We start from the raw sequence: 18,501 nt of genomic DNA, 5'->3' as shown, positions 1-18,501 counted from the left end.
CATTTAATTTGTGTTGATGGCTGATCTAAATTGTGGACTAAACAATGATATTCTAAACACAGAATATCATTTGTGAAACAATCTCATTCTTCTTTTATATGTACTTTTTAGATTGTGTTGCACGTGTCTGACATCAAATTCTCAATATTCTTTGTCTGTCATTTACAGATAGTAGTTTAATGCAATATTGAGATTTTCGTAAAATCTTACGTTTCAAGTAGTCTCTAAGCTTGTTTAGCATCTGCTTCAGCATCTAATTTCATGGAAAACAGATGTACCGCTGGATTTAAGTTTACCCAGCTTAAATTTTCTTGAGTTTCTTGAGTTATTCTCAGTATAAATAAACCATTAGATCAATAGCTGCAGGAAGAATTGATATAGGACAAAAGTTCATGACGTTCAGCGTGTGCTCCTCATTCTGTTTATCTAGCTGAACAGTTCCGTTGAAATGCCTTGAAATTTTTCCAGTCAATTGGAAGGACATACTTTAAAATACTATTTCCTGGTAGTGACATATTTCTATAATCTCCACAGCTAATTTTAGTCAGGATATATATTGTTCTGCAGTTGTTAATATCCATGCATGTTTATTTTAAATGGTTCACATAGATTTTGATTTGCAAATTGCAATCAAACAGGTAAATTTCAGGTGCCACACATGTGCATCAATTTTCAGAGGAATAATTGTGTATGTATTGACACAAGCACCATCCCTTTTTATGAACTCTCAGTTTTAATTTACAGCAAGTGATTTCAGCTTATCATCTGTGACACCATGGGGTAGATTTACTAACAATAAAATTTCTATTTTTCCATGAATCTTGAAAAATTGTGTATAGAATTTAACAATTCAGACTTTTAGATGTTTTTGGGATGTTTCTCTGGTAATTATCTGAAAAACTGACATTTTTAGAGGTTTTAGAGGTATGTGTATTTTTTTCGGATCGTTCATTGCTTTTTTCCTTTCATGCTTTTTAAAGTCGGATCTTTTACTAAATTTCATGACATTTGTGGTTTTAGAGAAAGTGAGTTTAGTTGTACTTTCAAAAACCTTTAAAGCCACTAAAATGAGACTGTTGATAAATGATCTTCTAAAGCATTCCTTGTGCCTAATTATTTGGTACTGATATTCTGCTTGACCTTGACCCGACTTAAGGGTTAGTTGACCATTAAATTAACATTCAGGGGCAGATTTATCAAGGGTCGAATTTCGAGTTTTTTTTGAACTCCCATAACTTCGAAATTTGAATAAAAAAAAAACAACTTTTTGCGGGTGAATAGGCTGTATTCGATACAATTTGAATTTGGATCGTATTCGATCAAATTTGAATCTAAGTATTTTAAAAAAAAGTCCACCAGTTGACTCCATATATGTTCTAGGAGATCCCCCATAGGCTAAAACAGCAATTCGTCAGGTTTTAGATGGCGAATGGTCGAAGTCAAAGTTTGAAAGAGACAGTACATGATAAATCTCGATATTCTAATTTTGTTCAGATTCTAATAGAATTTGGACTATTCCCTAGTCGAAGTACACAAAAATAGCTTTAAAATAGTAATTTTTTTATTTTGAATTTCCACTTCGACCCTTGATAAATCTGCCCCTCAGTGTCTGGGTATTTGAGACAATTTGCAAAGTATTAGAACTGTATCGGAAATGTTTGCCATTTTTATTACGCCTGATTTATCAGTTTTCTCATTTGCATGAAACTCCCCACAACTATAAAAAAAAGTTGGAAAAAACTGTTTTTATGGTATGTTACAATGTAAATCAGTATCTTTTTGGCATAAAACATAAGGGATCTCACAGTCAGCCTGATTTGGTTTACAGAGAAAATGGCTATGATCTCTAAAAGGCCTTCTGGTAAACCAATCATCCTCACATTATTGGACCTTTTTCTACCTTCCAGGCCATCAGCTTGCGCTCTGCAGCATTTTAGTTAGGCTTGGAGGTCCCTAATGGTTTGTGGTATTGTAGCTCTCTAGTTGCACCTTCTAGTTCTGAGATACAGCTCTCTCTGTGGCTCTCTGTGGTTCTCTCACACAAGATCTGTATATCCTGACATAGAATCGCGATTATAACCTCCTCTACTCTCTTGTCAAATTTCACTTTAACTGCGTGTCTAGTGTCACAGATGGCTTGTAGCATTTCTTGCAGATTGGGTTCAGGTTGAGGCTGGTCATCCAATTGCACCTCTGGATGGGCCTGTGGTGGCTGTGTGCTTGATTTGCTGGAGCAAGTGCCATCTTTGGATTGTTGACAAATTTATCAACTTATTTTTAGTTGTTTCGGTAACTTTCTTGTGGCCTCCCATCGCAGGTGACTGGATCAGGATATGCAGGTTGCTACGATGCATAGAAGTGAGTAATCTGTAATTGAATAAACAAATTAACAAATATAATGACTAATGACAATTTTTTTCCCATAGTTTTTGTATTAGGACATATTTATGCCAAAATACTTTAAATTCAAAAGAATTGACAGCTTTGTATACACTACAATGAAATAAATGTATTCTCACCCTAAAGAAGCTAAGTATAGGGAAATGGAATTTCCTGTGCCTGTAACACAGAAGTCCCCAACATTTTTGCTACCCGCCACATTCAAATGTAAAAAGAGTTAGGGAACAACACAAACATGAAAAAGTCCCTTGTGGTGCCAAATAAGGGCTGTGATTGCCCATTTGGCAGCCCCTATGTGGACCGGAGACTCTACTTGGTAGTATACTTAGTTATTATGCAATTAAAACTTTCTTCCAAGCCTGGAATTTAAAAATAAGCACCTGCTTTGAGGCAAGTGAGAGCAACATCCAAGGGGTAGTATTACTACTGAACTGAGTTCGCTTACAGTACTAACAGTAGACATGTTTATACCAGTGCAATGTCTCAAAGCACCAAAAATAATTGGTTTCGATAAGGGTGCTATAGGTAGAAAACTGAAAAAAGACAAATGTATGACAGAAACTATGGGGAAGTTTTATTAATGGATATAAATACAATGCTCCACAATATTAAACAGAAGGAATTTACAATTGTAAGGGCTTACGCTGGTAGTCTAGCAGGGACTAGGGCGCGGCGGGGATGCCCACCGTGGGGACGCCCGCAGCCCTAGTCTGTCCAGTTCTGCAACGGCTTCACTATGGCAAGCGTGGCCGCACACTTCCTAGTTTTACGTGCCGACCGCGTGACTTTGTCAAGCCTGCGGCGCTAAATTCAAATTTTTAAAGGGGCCTCTGAGCTATGCCCGTTTGTTCGTCTTAGTGAGTTACAGGGTGCTAGTTTGATTCTGTATCTCAATCCTGTTGTTGACCCCTGCCTGACTAATCTGACTTCTGTGATCCTGACCCCTGCCTAGTAATACGTATTCTGACCCGTGCCTGTCTGACTCTTCTGATTGATATCCTGGTTTTGACCCTTGCCTGTCTGACTTCATCTGAATTTTGCCTGCACCGAACCGGCCTGATTTGGCTATGCTTTTCGTCTGTTCCTTGACCTCCTGCCCAAAAAGACTTTGTTTAACGATCGTGCCCCTCTGCTCTTCCAGAACCCTTAGCTTGGCCCCTCTGTTTATAAGACCTGGTGGCATCCAATTAGCCGAGGGTTCCTCCCGAGGTGAAAGGCGGCTGTTAAAGGCAGAAGCAAGAGCCGAGACCAGGGAACCTAGCATTGGTTCTGGATTCTGGGTGCCGATCTTGACAAAAATCCTGATTAAACATAAAAGCTTTTTGGAGCATGTCTTGGAGAGGTTTCATAACCGCATTCTCATATTTGATGAGGACTTAAGCTGTTTTATTTTTAACATAACAGCAAGTCATTAAGGACTGAATAATTATGAGTATTCTTAAATTTTTACATAAATTTTAGATTTTGCTGAGATTTTTCCCAATATTCCTACAGTATATTTACAAAACAATAGCATAACGTTTGAAGTGTTCTTTCTGTACTTATTTCCTAATTCAAAATTTGATGTATGTTTCAGTTATATAATTGAGTTTCGAATGACTTTTGCTAATGGAACAATGTCAAACACTTATGAAATATGCTCCTTATTCTAATTTTAATAAGCATTAACACAGCAGGCATTTGTTTTAAAGGATTGGACTATGATCTATGTAATTAATTCCAGAAAGCACAGAACAAATATTAAGAACATTCATGAAGATTACTTATGTATAAATGATTTTAATTTTGTTTTAGATTGTTTTGCATGTTAGGCTTTTGAACATAGTATTAGAAGTAACCTTGGAGTTCCATGACCTGTATGACATTCTAATTTTTTTCAGATCTATATATATATATATATATATATATATATATATATATATATATATATATATATATATATATATATATATATATATATATATATATATATATATATATACACACATACACTGGAGTTCATTTGGAAGAGTTAAACTTGATGGACTTTTTACAAAAATTACAGCCAAAGAAACCTACTCCCAGGCTGCCCAGAGGCTACGGTAGGGGATGGGATTTTGGTCCAGCCAGGTTATTGGTTAATAGTGTTGCTAGTCACTTCCAATCGTCTTCAATGGAAGATTTTTTAGCTCCCCCCTCCCCCATACTATCTCACTGCCTGAATAAACAGGCTTTGGGAGGGGTTTTTTGATGTTCTTGGCCATTCTGCGAAAATTAGTTTGGGGATTCCAATTATATAGTTAGTTTCTGACCTCTGACCTATCTGACAGTGTCATCCACAAATCCCCTGGTACTGCATTGTGATTGACCTTCTGTGAATGACTTTGCCCTAATTCTGATTAAGCTTTCCTTATCGCTGGCATCTCAATGAATCTTCCTTCCCTTGTTTGGCTTGGCCTGTTGGATCTTTATTGGGCTTGCTAATTGTGCTCATTCTTATCAATTACCAGCAGCTCTGTGTGGGAGTGGAGGGAATTTGTCAAGTGCAGATATGCTTGTTAGGGCTTGTTAAATGACGACTATAGTAAGCCTATCCAGGCTTACTCTTTCTACCTTTAGCAAGCTATATCATGTCCCACTCCTGCATCCCCTCTTGTTTCTGGTCGCACAGCAGCGCCGGGAAAAATGTATGAGCATTCATGCACGCACATGCACGGAGGGGCGGGAGGTATTGATGGCATCAAGGAGTTGGCGGCTGCGGGGCCCGGGGGATGGTGTGGCTTCTGGGGCCTTGGGCCCCCCAGTATGACACTGATTGGATATAGAACAAGGTGGGCCTAAAACATTGTCTATAAATATGTATGATCGAAAAATTAATTGGCTTCACTTTTAGTGAAAAAAAATAAAAAAAACAAAAACCTCTGCATGATTTTGCAGCCCTAGTGCTCTTGCAATTGTGTCCAAGGAAATAGAAAATGACTTGTGTATAAAACTCTTTTTCAACTTTTTCAAAGAGGCAGCAAACAAGAATTAGACAGTTTTAGGCAATACTGTAGCTATTTTGGACACACAGTTTTTAGAGAGATTAGATATTTTTAGCTTTGAATTGTATTAAACCAGATTAGGAAAATGTTCTACTCAAGAAAAATGCTCTCCTGAAGATTTTAACGAGGCAATGGTCTTTTTTGAACATGACACATTACATTTAGGGTTCTGAGTTGAAATATATAAATGAGCTTTGTTTATCAAGGTTAAATGAAGTTCTGTACCTGTGTTAGTAAAGCATGCATAGCAATTAACTATCAATTTCTCAGAGGACTTCTATCAGTGAGGCTGTGTTAGGATTCTACAATATCTTTCACCATCTGAAAATTAAGAATTAGCCTCTTGTTCTCAGCATTGCAATAAATGTTTCATGTCAAATTTCCCCCTATTTTATAATAATACTTACACTGATAGTCAGTGTCCATGATTAGGAACTGATATTACTAGACTCTGTATCTTAAGGTGGGTCCTAGCTTATGAAATGGAGGAAAGAATGTCAGTTGGTATCACAGCCAGGATGTATCACATGTCATATTCTGTTACATGCAGAGTACTCACAAATCAACCTTTATCCCTTCAGCAACTTTCCTTGGGTGGTATAGCCTGCCTCTTGGTCACCAGTTCTCCATCACTAGGTGAAGCCCGCAGAGGTGTATTACTCAAGTCTCTACCTAATCCTGAACCTAACTGCTCAGGCCTCTATAATGGCAGCAGAGGTGCCGCAGGGTACCAATATTCACTAATCTCCTTGTTGGAGCCTTAGCTGCTCAAAAACTTTCCTGATCCTAGCTGTCACTCCTAGAACAACCTATAACAATATTCTGACCTGACACTTTCTTCTCCTATATCGAGGTCTACCTCCACCTCAGACCCTAACAGCAACACTTCACTTTCTCCAGCTAGTGGGTGCACTAGAACAAGGCAGGACAAATGTGGGCATCCCTTATTATAACCTCTGGGGAACTACTCCCCCTCCCATCAAGAAAGAAGGACCCAGCCTAGCTTCTGTAGGCCATCCATGGGTTTCAAACCCTGTCATGCCGTTTCTGTTTCCCTGTACGATGGCTGGTTAGTTTTTTCAGAATTAGAACATTGTCCAATTTAGTTTTGACTAGCTGAATATACAGGGTAGGAGTTTTCCAAACTTTTGCAATTATTTGCATTGCCGCTGAAAAAATATGGGTAATTAGTGTCCTTATATATTTGGACAAACTGTAACTCCTTGATGTCTGTTTGGTGGACTATATAGTCATATAAGGTTGAAATTGACCGTTTCTGTGGGAGAATCTGTAAATACATCAGTTCAAAATGAGTTGGACTGGGAAAAATGTTCTCTTTCCATAAGGTTTTTATGTAGTGTCAAATTTGTAAATATTGAAATGTTTCTTGTGAGGGCATATTATGGAGGCCTTTGAGTTGTTGCTCAGAGAGTAGAGTTATATGTTTCATGAAGGAATAAGTGGTTGTTAAGTTGTTCTGTTCCCACCATGAGAAATTCCTATGGGAAAGTCCTGGCGCAATATTTTTTTCTAATAAATAGGTTTAGGATTTCTGATGGATTGGCAAAATGTTTACAAAACCAGTTTATTAGGAAACAACATCAGATGAATTAAACTTTTAATAACCTCTTTTATATATGTATATTTTATTATTATACGTGAGCCTGACACATTAAACTTTACTGTGAGTAAGGCATGACTTTTAATAACACATATTCCCACTGTCCCTATTAAAAAATGTACTTTTCCTATTCATTTAATGCTTAGGTTTTACTACCCCACCCCCACTTAACTGCACCAATGGCATTTGTTCAGGGCCTACAGTCTCACATTATAGCCATGGAGGGAATTTGTCAGTTTATAATGTATATCAGTATACAGTATGTACACCAATGGCACTACTGATACAGTTGAACTGGTAAAGGATGTTATTTGCTCTTGAAAAAGTGGCAACATTTCATTCCTGTACAGGGCTCTCGGTCACTTGAGGCTATACATGTAACCTGAGGCTTATACATTTTTTGCTTAAATGCAACTCCCAGCATTCTACTGTCACCGAGGATGCTGAAGAGCTGCAGCTTGGACATCCGTGAATTAACAACAATGATAAGATTGTTATAATTCCTAGGTCCCCCATACATCTGTACCACCAGCTTTGGTTATAAGGGTTCTGGGCTGTAGTTAGCATTTAACATACAGAAGCAATAAAAAATACAATAGTCCCCAGAGTGAATATTACATGTTAATGAATTATGTAACTAATGTGTGTATTGATTTGTATAGTATCACATGGACTTAGAAAGCACAACAACACAAATTCTATACAGTTACCGTTACATAGATTGGCCATGTATTGCCCCATTATTTGATACTAATCATGATACACCCTTCACCCTGAAGCCATTGTTTAGTCTTCCCTGCCAATGGCTACTTTGTCGATGCAGCATATTTGTGCACAATGTGATACTTTGCCGGCAATAAACTTGGTACTTAAATAGCAACATTGAGATGTTGACAATTTTGACACCAGCTCCATCATAATTATTTGACATACAATATTTGCCAGCATATTGCTGGGTTTTTTTTCGGTTCTTACACAGAAATCTGAACATTTACAAGTGTACAGCTGTGCATGCTTTTCATCTTTTATAACCATGGTTCAATAAAGACAGAAGCTTATTTTGGAAAAACATACGGAAGCTAAATTAAAAACATATTGTTCTTTAATATATTTATTTGAGAGCTATTTTATTGTTTTGTCTTTAGGGATAGCCATATGATGGGCTTTTTAAAAATGTATACATAATTTATTTAAAATCAAAAAGCAATAATTCTAACAGACAGGCAATGAGTTTTGGCAGGGCAGGGATTAAAGGTGCGGGTTCACCTTTACGTAAACTTTTAGTATGTTATAGAATGGCAAATTCTAAGCAACTTTTCCATTCAGAAACACTATTATAGTTTATATAAACAAGATGCTGTATAGCAATAGAGGCAATTGAAATAGGGCTAAACATCACAGGTTAAATAGTGGAAAATAGATACGTTTTGTAGAACACCAATATATTCTACAGAGCTTATCTGCTTCCTGCTATGGAACCTGAACCCTTTCTACTTTTAATGGCTGCCCCTATGGCTACATAGCAGCTTTTTTATATAAACAATTGTAGAGTTTCTGAAGAAAACACATCCATTTTACCAACACAGGGCAAACGTACATTATGTTTAAATTACTTTGAAACACGTTAATTTTTTTTTGGTGTTACTGTTCCTTTCAGGTAACCTGCTTTTTGGAAAGACAAGGGGTTGCCTGGGGTTTCAATACATATGAACTCTTACTGTATAAGAGTTAATATGCATGGTGTATCAACGTGCTTCGGCTCACCTGTATCCTGAGGACGGCTCCAGGTGAGCCGAAACGCGTTGATACACCGTGCACCAATAAATAACCTTTTGATACACGCTGGATGGTGTTTGCTGTGAGTGCTTTCAAGGTGTGAATAATAACTCTTAGTGTATATATATATATTGTATTTTGGTTTAAAGTTCCCATTGCTTCTTACTGTATTTAATGTATTTGGTGTATCAGTACCTTTTGCCATTGACTGTATTACGTGAAAAGATGTTATGTTGTTTTTGGAAATCTTAGATAACAAGCTGATTCAGACATTCTGAAGCTAATAGAATGTTTGGCAGTAGTTTGACATGTGAATTTTTTTAACTGTAATAAATTTGAATATACTCACAACACGAATGGGAAGTTATTTGAGAAAAAATTCTGTCTAATATTCGATCAAATAGGACCGATCCGAAAATTTGATTTGTATTCGACTAAACTCAAATCAAGTTTTTCTCTGTAAAACTCATTGACTTCTACATGAACTCGGCAGGTTCTAGGTGGCAAATAGTTTAATTTGAGTTGTTCCCAGGGTCCAGGTATGATCATTTTCAAATTCAAGTTTGAATTATTTCCAACTTGAATTTGTGAGTTTTGACCAAAAATCCTTCTCGAAAATTCTAATTTACAATTCAACCCTTAATAAATCTGCCTCTACCTGTCACAAAAACACTTGAAACCACCTGCTGATTCATATTGTAAAATAAAACTGCCTAAAAAAGTAAATACAGGCTGTTCTCTGCCCAAAAATGCTAATTGGAGCATAATTAAAACCTGCACTAACAGTGCTTGGCAGTTACCTTATTACTTTATTCTCCTTGATTTGTCCAATACTGTATAACTGGTGAGAAAAATATAAATACACAACAGCATCTTTCTTTGCATCTGTTTTCATTCTATAATGTCATGCTATAAATTGCTCCTAGGGTATGTTGCTAGCATAGTCATATGCTGCACAATAATATAATCTGTATAGTTGTACCTGCTTTTTAAATCTGTTTTCAGATTCTCTGGTGACCTATGTATCCATAGTAACAGCCTTTGCTATACAGATCTCAACCGTTTATCATTCCATTTGGCATGCACTGACACTTATCTATCTACTTTCTCCTTTTACTTATGTAAAGCAAAATGTCCTGAATTTTAAGTGATGTGGCACGTGCGCATACATATTTTGGCCAAAGTGTTGTAATAACACCTAATTTTTTGTGTTAATTATTTTTATTATAATAATAAGGCAAACTGTGTGCTGGCAATTTGTCTCTCTTTGTGTACAAATATTGGCTTTTTATCATTTATAGCAGCTGGTCAACTCCAGATTGTTGGTTAGATCGAGCACTGGCACAAGGGTGATTCTAGCAGCTGGTCAACACCATAGTGTGGGTTACACAGAGCGTTGGTGATTTCTTTCTGTGTTTCACGCACAAGTTGCAGACAAATTTTGCCTATAGCTGCCATTCAGCCTTTAAAACAGGGAATGATTTACAGGTGGTTCTGCAGCAGAAAGCCCGGGCCCCAAAAGGGGGTCGATGAACAAGGGTACTTGGGTGCATCTATAGTGCCAGCTGCCAATAAGGTTCCTGACTGATGTTACAAAAAGACATTTACTACTATGTCCAGTTTGTTGAAGTACAAGCATAATTGGGTAAATGTCAATGCATCAATTCCCCCCCCCCCATGACTGCAACTACACTGGAATCATGGGAAAGAAATGCATTCTTGGAAAAAATCCCCACAACAACTGTGCTTAAAACTGCACTTAGTTCAGTAAGTAAATGACCCCCTAATAACTAGTACTGAAACTGCCATCTTTGGTGGAAAGTTTCCCCATTATGTATTTGGTTAAAATTCTTAGTAAATAACAGACTGTAATGTGCATTTCTGACGTGGCACACAGATTATAAAACAAAGATGCATGAATTGTGTTATTTTCACAAATAAAGCATAATTCATGATAATGAAACTTCCTTTTCTACATTTCCAGTTTCAAAAATGTTACTGTTTAAGTTAAATGACTCATCACTTTAACTTAAAGGGGATGCAAAGGCAAAAAAAAAATGTATTTCTTTAATGAAAAAGAAACCTATCTCCAATATACTTTAATAAAAAAAATGTGTACCATTTTTATAAGAAACCTGACTGTATGCAGTGAAATTCTCCCTTCATGTACTTGCTCTGTCTGCTGTGGATAGGAAACTTAATACTGTCCCTAACTGCTCTGCATGGAAAGGATCATACTTACGAACAGCAGGGGGCAACCCCTTTCACCTTTCAACTCTTTTAAACAGATAAACTGGGATTCTATTTGGAGGATTATTTTGCTGCAGCCACTGATTCTGAAGAGCTGGAGAAAGTTTGTATTAAACGATACAAAAACTATAAAACCCACATTAGATTAGATGAAAACACAGAACCCAGTGCAGTCTTCATATTCTGATCATTAATCAGTCTTGCTGTATGGCTTCTGGCAGATATTATTTGACTTGTGCTGTTTTGATAATTTATGATGACCACATTGAGCATGTGCATAGTCTTGGTCTTGCAAAGATGTTTAACAAAAGTTACAGGATGGTGACCCCTGTGGCCAAATTTGAAGCGCATGTTTATGTCTAGTATACAAAATACAGCATTTCTAGCATTATTCTATTTTAGACTTTAGTTCCCCTTTAAGTTAATTTAGATATAATATCATTATTCAGAGATGCCATATAATCAATGCTTAAAGCTGGGCACATGCTTATATTTTGTACGCGAAATCCATCCATTGTTGACCTGATTTCTGGTCTAGATTTTAAAGCTCCGGTTGTCTGGCAGCTGGTTTCCATGATTAAATCACAAAGGGCCATAGACTACAGTATATGATCTTTTGGGTCTGCATGTTTAACTTGCTGTCAGGTTTAACTCTACACCATATAAATACAAAATTCACCTCAAAAACTATGTGAGATGAATTACAAAATTCTATTTGCTGTGATTGTTTTTTTTTTTTTTTTTCAATCATTTATCTTGCCATATTGTGCCTGTCATCTTCTGGCATAACACAACACTATGCTCATATAAAGAAATTTTAAAACAGTAGGTAATTGTAGCCAAATCAAAGAATGGATGTGCCAAACGTTAAAAGATGCAATTAAATTGTAATATAGAAAATATAGCCCATCTGGGAGGAACATCCTTGCCTAGATCTAGTTAGTAAGAATAATTGTTTCCATTAGTTATTTTGCCTGGCATATTTTTATAAAACTATTATTATGATCAATTGGCACGCTGAGTCATGTAACAAATTTCCATTGTTGCAGAATAAATTTGTCATTTCACAGTAAACCTAAAAAACAGGCAATTCTGCAGTTTTGTAGCTGATATATAGCACTAAACAGTACTAAATCAATTAATGGGACATTATTTAAACATTTCATTAAAGCACATATTTTTGTGTAGACTTTTTTTAACCCACAGTAAAAAAAATCTATTGAACATATAACTATAAAATGAATTAGTACCAATACAGTTTTGACTTTATTCATAATTATATTTGTACAGTATACACATTCAGTTACAGGCATATTACACCAAACTAATGATTACAGTGGCATGTCTTTTGTAATTTGGTTTGAAACAATTACAAAGTATCACACTTTAAATGATATCACTATTACTATTAAATGATAAACTCAGTCATTGTCTGTCAACAAGGAGAATTTTTATTATTTATTATCGAGAAGATAGAGGGGTGTAAACATAGCATGAAACGGAAATTCTTGACGTAAAATGCTTCATAAGTTTTCTTAAAACTTCTTAAAAAAGGCCCAAAGTATGTCTTGGAATCAATTTCTAAACTAAATTGAAAAACATAAAAATGTCCATAACACCAATTAAAAAAGGATTCCTTTTAAGCTTTATGAATTACTTCACTGGTCCTGCTTAAGACCTCCCACACTTTGGCACTAGGGATGGGCGAACTTAACCCGTTTCGCTTTGCCAAAAATTTGCCACCGATAAAAATTCGGCTAACAATTTTTTTGACGCACATTGAGTTTTTTTTGACGTGAGACTTTTTTTTGAAATGCAACATTTTTTTTCTCCCATTGAAGTCTATGGGTGTCATTTCCGCTGTGAAACACTGAGAAAAAATGTGTTCATCCCTGTTTGGCATTTTGATTTTGCATTTCTTAAAGCTTTGTCCAAGTAAGGTATCCATAGAGGGAGTGTGTGGCCACTGACCAGGAACCCAATGTGTCTGTAGAGAGTGTAGCGGGAGTGGCAGATGAGGTGAACAGCCTGGATTGCAACTATATGCCTGAAGTTAGTGCACCATAATTTGTTTCTTTTTTGAGGTAAACTGCATTTAGACCATATGTGGGCATGTCCCAACAAAAATGTATTATTTGGTATACAAGTGTGTGAACACTGAATTGCATTTTTATGAGGACTTTTATCACATCAATGTTGCACAGATACTAGGGGGAGTGCCTGACTGTGTACACTCACTCTACCACTTGTTTTGTCTGTAGTTAGATACATTCAGATGGGACTACACTGCAAAGCCCAGCTATTTTATGCATCTTGTCTGTATCTATTGTGTTGGTTTGGTTTTCAATAAGAGAAAAGCGCATGGCTTTGTTGTCATATTTTTGTCTTGCACCACATGCATTCAAGTCAATGGGTGGTTTTTCTCTTTTTTTGGCAAAAAAAACCTACGGCACCACAATTCCGCTAAAAAATTTGCTTTCCCCTAACACTGACAATTGCCATTTTTGTTATTCTTTTGCAAAGATGAGAGAGAATGAGAGAAGTTAACAATCATATACAGTATATTATAATTTTGGAGAGTTAAAATGGCTGCTGTTTCATGACTACAACGTTCCTATAATGTTTTAATTATCATTTTACTGGTTATTTATTATATTAGATTTTTTTGCATTGCCTGATACATTAACTTTCATTAACTAAATAACAAAATTGTCCAGAATTTTTTTATTTTCCAAATCATTTCTATAAATAATGGATTGGTGGGTCTCTCTTTCAAAGTCTCATTAAACCCATCCTAATGTTACACAGGTACTCCAACTATTTGGTGATTTATTGGCTGCATACTGTAGTTCCAATTATTATCATGTTTACGAGGAGTGAAATTTTCCCCTGAACATACCTTATTCTAACTATTAAATTTACTTCAGCAGGTGGGGTTTTTTGTCCCACCTTTTTGCATTCACTTCCCAGCAGCCTTATACTAGGCTTTAATGTGCATTATTCAGTTTTTGGATAATATGTATAATACAGGATTCCATGGGATATCTATTAAAATAACTTTCTTAATCCAAGTTCTAACTTGTTTCCAAAATTGGAGTCATTTTTAGTTCTCTTTATTTTCCACTATCTTTAGTATCTGATGTCTGTGCACTTGCTTCCAATGCATCATATATTCATGTAGGGGCATGTTTATCAAGGGTGGAATTTTGATTTGAAAAAAACTTTGAAATTCCAATTCAAAAAGACAAATTCAACCAAGTTCTTCTGTTACGGATCGGTTGTTAATTGTTCTATATAATAACTGATTTTGTACTACTTCTCGCTATGTTGACATATGAAAATATCACGTGTCCTTAATCAATAAAAATTGTTGGAAATTAAAAGTCAAATGTCAAATTTTAAAAATGGTCACTGAAAATATTCAGGTTCCGTGGCGTAAGCGAAAGTGATGTCTAAGGAAGTGACGTCACACACATGCGCAGAACAGAAACAAAGCCGCGCAGGTGATTTGCTGTCATCGGATGTTTGCTGGCAAATCATCATCAGTAGTCAGAAATTAGGAGAATGCCTTAACTGGATGGGAGACCGGGGGGGGGGGGTGGTACAGCCTAAAATCTGGTAACTCCCGATAAAATTGGGGGGGGTTGATAGCTCTGTTAACATATAATATACTGGTAGCATGCACTGCCAAAAGCTGTGTGTTTGCTTCAGAAACACTACTACAGTTTTTATAAACAAGTTACTGTGTACTTTATACAAAGGGGGAAAGTGTACAATGGCAGATTTGTAAAGACTGTAATGACAGAAACCCACAGTGGTTGTGCCTTTCCTTGTGCTTTAAGCTGCCTGATTATGGCTTTTTAAATGACCATAATTAATATGCCAGGATTGTTATAGTAAAATAGTGCCCTTCTGTTTTTGCCAGTTTTGTGAAGGGATACGCAAAATCCATCCATGCTTGTTTAGCTTGTGCAGCCAAATAATGTTTGTATATTTATTTGAGCCAACCTGGTCCCCTTGTGTTCTGACCACCATTAATACCATTTGCCAAATTCTATGTCGCTTATGGAATCTGTACTGACAATGTGTCAAAAAGATACAAAAGGCAGGATAAAAGTAATTCAATGGCAATTTATGGAAACCATGATGACTAGCCTTTACAGAGTTCTGTTTCTGAGATTTTATTTTGTGTTGGCTGAGCTCATAGCCATTAGCGAATAAAAGGGAGGGGACAGGGACGATGAACAACAGCTTGGTGCCACTATGTAAATCCAGCCCTGATCATAATGGAACAACATATATCACTAATAGTAGACCCCACATTAGTAAACTATGGGTGCTCCTGGCTTAGGGCCTGTTGTTGTAATATACCCTCGAATTGCATGGAAATAGAATTTAGTAACATGTTTAAAGTACAAAGGATAGTAAAAAAAATAATCGGTTTTCAAATGTGATTGATGATGATATGAATAATACATTAGTTTCAGGGTGTTCTACTCTCCACACATCTTCCATGAGTTTGTCTTCAATTCTTTTTCTTAGCTAATTCCGCTACATTTCTGTGTGTTGTTGCTTAGCAGGAAAAAAGTTATCCTTCTCTACAGAAAGGATCATATTAAAATCTCTTCTAAGGAGAAAATAAGAGCAGTTATTGAGAAAAGCAATAGGTTGTTTGCTTGGCACATAAGGTTTGCCATTAAGCACAGGCTTAATGCCCTTTAGGAATTTTAATTACCTTATTCAATCTATAATCACATTTTTTGTAAAATAGAAATTGCTTTTTGCGGCTATGTACTGTGGGGACTATTTGTTATAGGGTCACCATAGCTTCCCATTTTTATGATATATCTCTTGGTGAAATACTATAGGGCTGATCCAAAATGAGTACATTTTGCAGTTTAGAATTCAAGTCTTAAACTTAGGGATTTCCCAGCACAGACTACTATCATACTATTTTTTTTGTCCTGATTATCATTGTTAATATGTAGGTTTGCCACAATTTGCCAATGATTTGGCCAATCCTTAAATCTATTTTTGTTGTAATACTCATCTGTACTAAATAATACTTGAGAAAAACATTGCTGAACAATTAAACCATCTGTCTGCTTGGTGCTCTAAACTTACAAATGAGACAAGAATATTACACATTTTCCTGTTTTTTTATAAAAGGCTTTTTGATGGAATAAGTTTCTATACTAAGGGCACAGAGTTCTGAGCCCTGATAATTCAATGTCAGTCGTTGCCATTGTTTTACATCTCAGTTCTCGTTGAACACATTCAGTATACACTCAGAGAAGATTAAAACATTTTTTGAACCCCGGTTCTAATGCTCTATTTACATCCTTGTAGAAAGCACACACAGTCTTAATAGCTTTTGCATGCTAATCTTAAATTAAATGCTTGGTGGGGAGCATTGGTATGTTAATAAATGTTATTGCAATGAGCAGTAATGAGTATTCTGAGGCTTGTGGTTTCTTTCATCTTAAAGTAGTTGTGCTCCATGTAGGAGACATACTTTTTCTTTGGGCAGGGACTGTGTTGAAGGGGATGTTATGTCTTTTATGGGGTTTTACAATGTATATTGCTGTCTATTAATGGTAACTATGTGTTGAAATGGGTGAAACCATCTACAAGCTATATATTTTATTCCTGATGTGCAATTCACTGTAAGGCAATCCTTTTGGCAAGTGTTAATGATGATCAATCACTAAAAAGCTGCATTTTATGTCCTTGATAGGGATGTAGCGAACTGTTCGCCCGCGAACTAGTTCGCGCGAACTTCGACCGTTCCTGTCCGCCGAATGTTCGCGAACGTTTGGGAACGTTCGCAGTTTGAGTTCGCGTTCGATCGTTCGACCATTCGACCATTCGAATTCCTTCGACCGCTAAAAATCGAACGATTTCCATTCGTTCGAATGATTGTAAGCATTCGATCCAATGAAAAGCATTCGATCGAATGGCTTCGATCGTTCGATTCGAATGAAAATCCTTCGATCGAACGATTAAAATCCTTTGATCGTTCGAATCGAACGATTTTAGCGGTGTTCGAAGTTCATGAACTGTTCGCGAACGTTCGCATTTTTTGCCGGTGTTCGCGAACGGCGTTCGCGAACACCAAATCGGCAGTTCGCTACATCCCTAGTCCTTGAAAAGTAAAGTCTGGTTGGTAATGTAATTTATAGATTATGTGTTTAGGACAGTTATTCCTATGGGGTCTTTAGCCAAGGACTCTGTGGGTCCTATCCATTTGACAAACATGTGAGAGGCAAGTCAGGGTTAACTGTGGAGAAGAGAGTTTTGCAATATTTCCTTGTTTCTAATGGGAACATTTTTTTAAATGTACCAGCTGTTCCTTTAGTACTGGAATTTATATTCCTGAACAAATTGGTCCTATATAAGATCTGTTGCATTATTAAGTTTGTCAATATGCTCTGTAATGGGTTTAAAATAAGAATTAGTATACCCAATATTTTTTAATGATTGCAATATTAAATAGATGGTGCCAAAATATTTTGGTACTTTATAAGCAAAAGATATTTTGATAATAGATCCCTATATTGCTTTTCCCTCACTTCTTTGACTGTACAGAGTTAATGGGGCAGACCTCCACACATATCCCACTATACTTACCCCTGCCCCCCTTACCTCAACATCTAACCACAGAGATAATGATAACATCCAGTTTGGGATATAACAGGCCACAACTTTTATTAACAGAAATACTGCAGCTTTAAACTACATAACAAAACATGTTCACACTCATAAACCTCCCAGTGTCTGCCTTCTGCATTTCATTGGGTAGGCAGATGAGAGCAGAAAACTATGATCACCACCCTCCTGGAGACCTTGCAGTGTCAGACTGGGACAACAAGGGCCCACCCAAAAACCTTAGACCAGGGGCCCACTCTCAGTACTAGCATTCTTCCTCTCCTCATTCAACCTCTATTCTCCTAGTGTCTTTTCTTCACATACTATAATCTATTATTCCATCTGTTTAGCCTCTTTGTTCTCGAAGAAATAGGGAATGACCATGAAATAGGCCAAATGTTTAGCAGCCTGAGGGCCCACTGACACCTGGGCCCACCGGGAGTTTTCCTGGTATCCCTGTGGGCCAGTCCGACACTGAGCCCTTGCCTGAGAAATCCACCATACACCATTGGACAGCACATGCCACCATGGGGGTCTAGCACCTCAGCCCCTACAAGCAGTCCCCCACAAGCTGTGACAAGGTACCTGCAGCACCCATAAACCTGCAAATACCATGCCATCTCCAAAGGTGGGTGTGTGGGATTGATGCTGCTCCGGTTGCTCACAGAAAAAAAGACATATACAGGTATGGGACCTGTTATCCAGAATGCCCGGGACCTGGGGTTTTCCGGATAACAGATCTTTCCATAATTTAGGTCTTCATGCCTTAAGTCTACTAGAAAT

This window comes from Xenopus laevis, chromosome 2S, assembly GCF_017654675.1.
Source record: "Xenopus laevis strain J_2021 chromosome 2S, Xenopus_laevis_v10.1, whole genome shotgun sequence".
NCBI classification, from domain to species: domain Eukaryota; kingdom Metazoa; phylum Chordata; class Amphibia; order Anura; family Pipidae; genus Xenopus; species Xenopus laevis.
Note: the sequence above shows the minus strand (reverse complement) of the source record.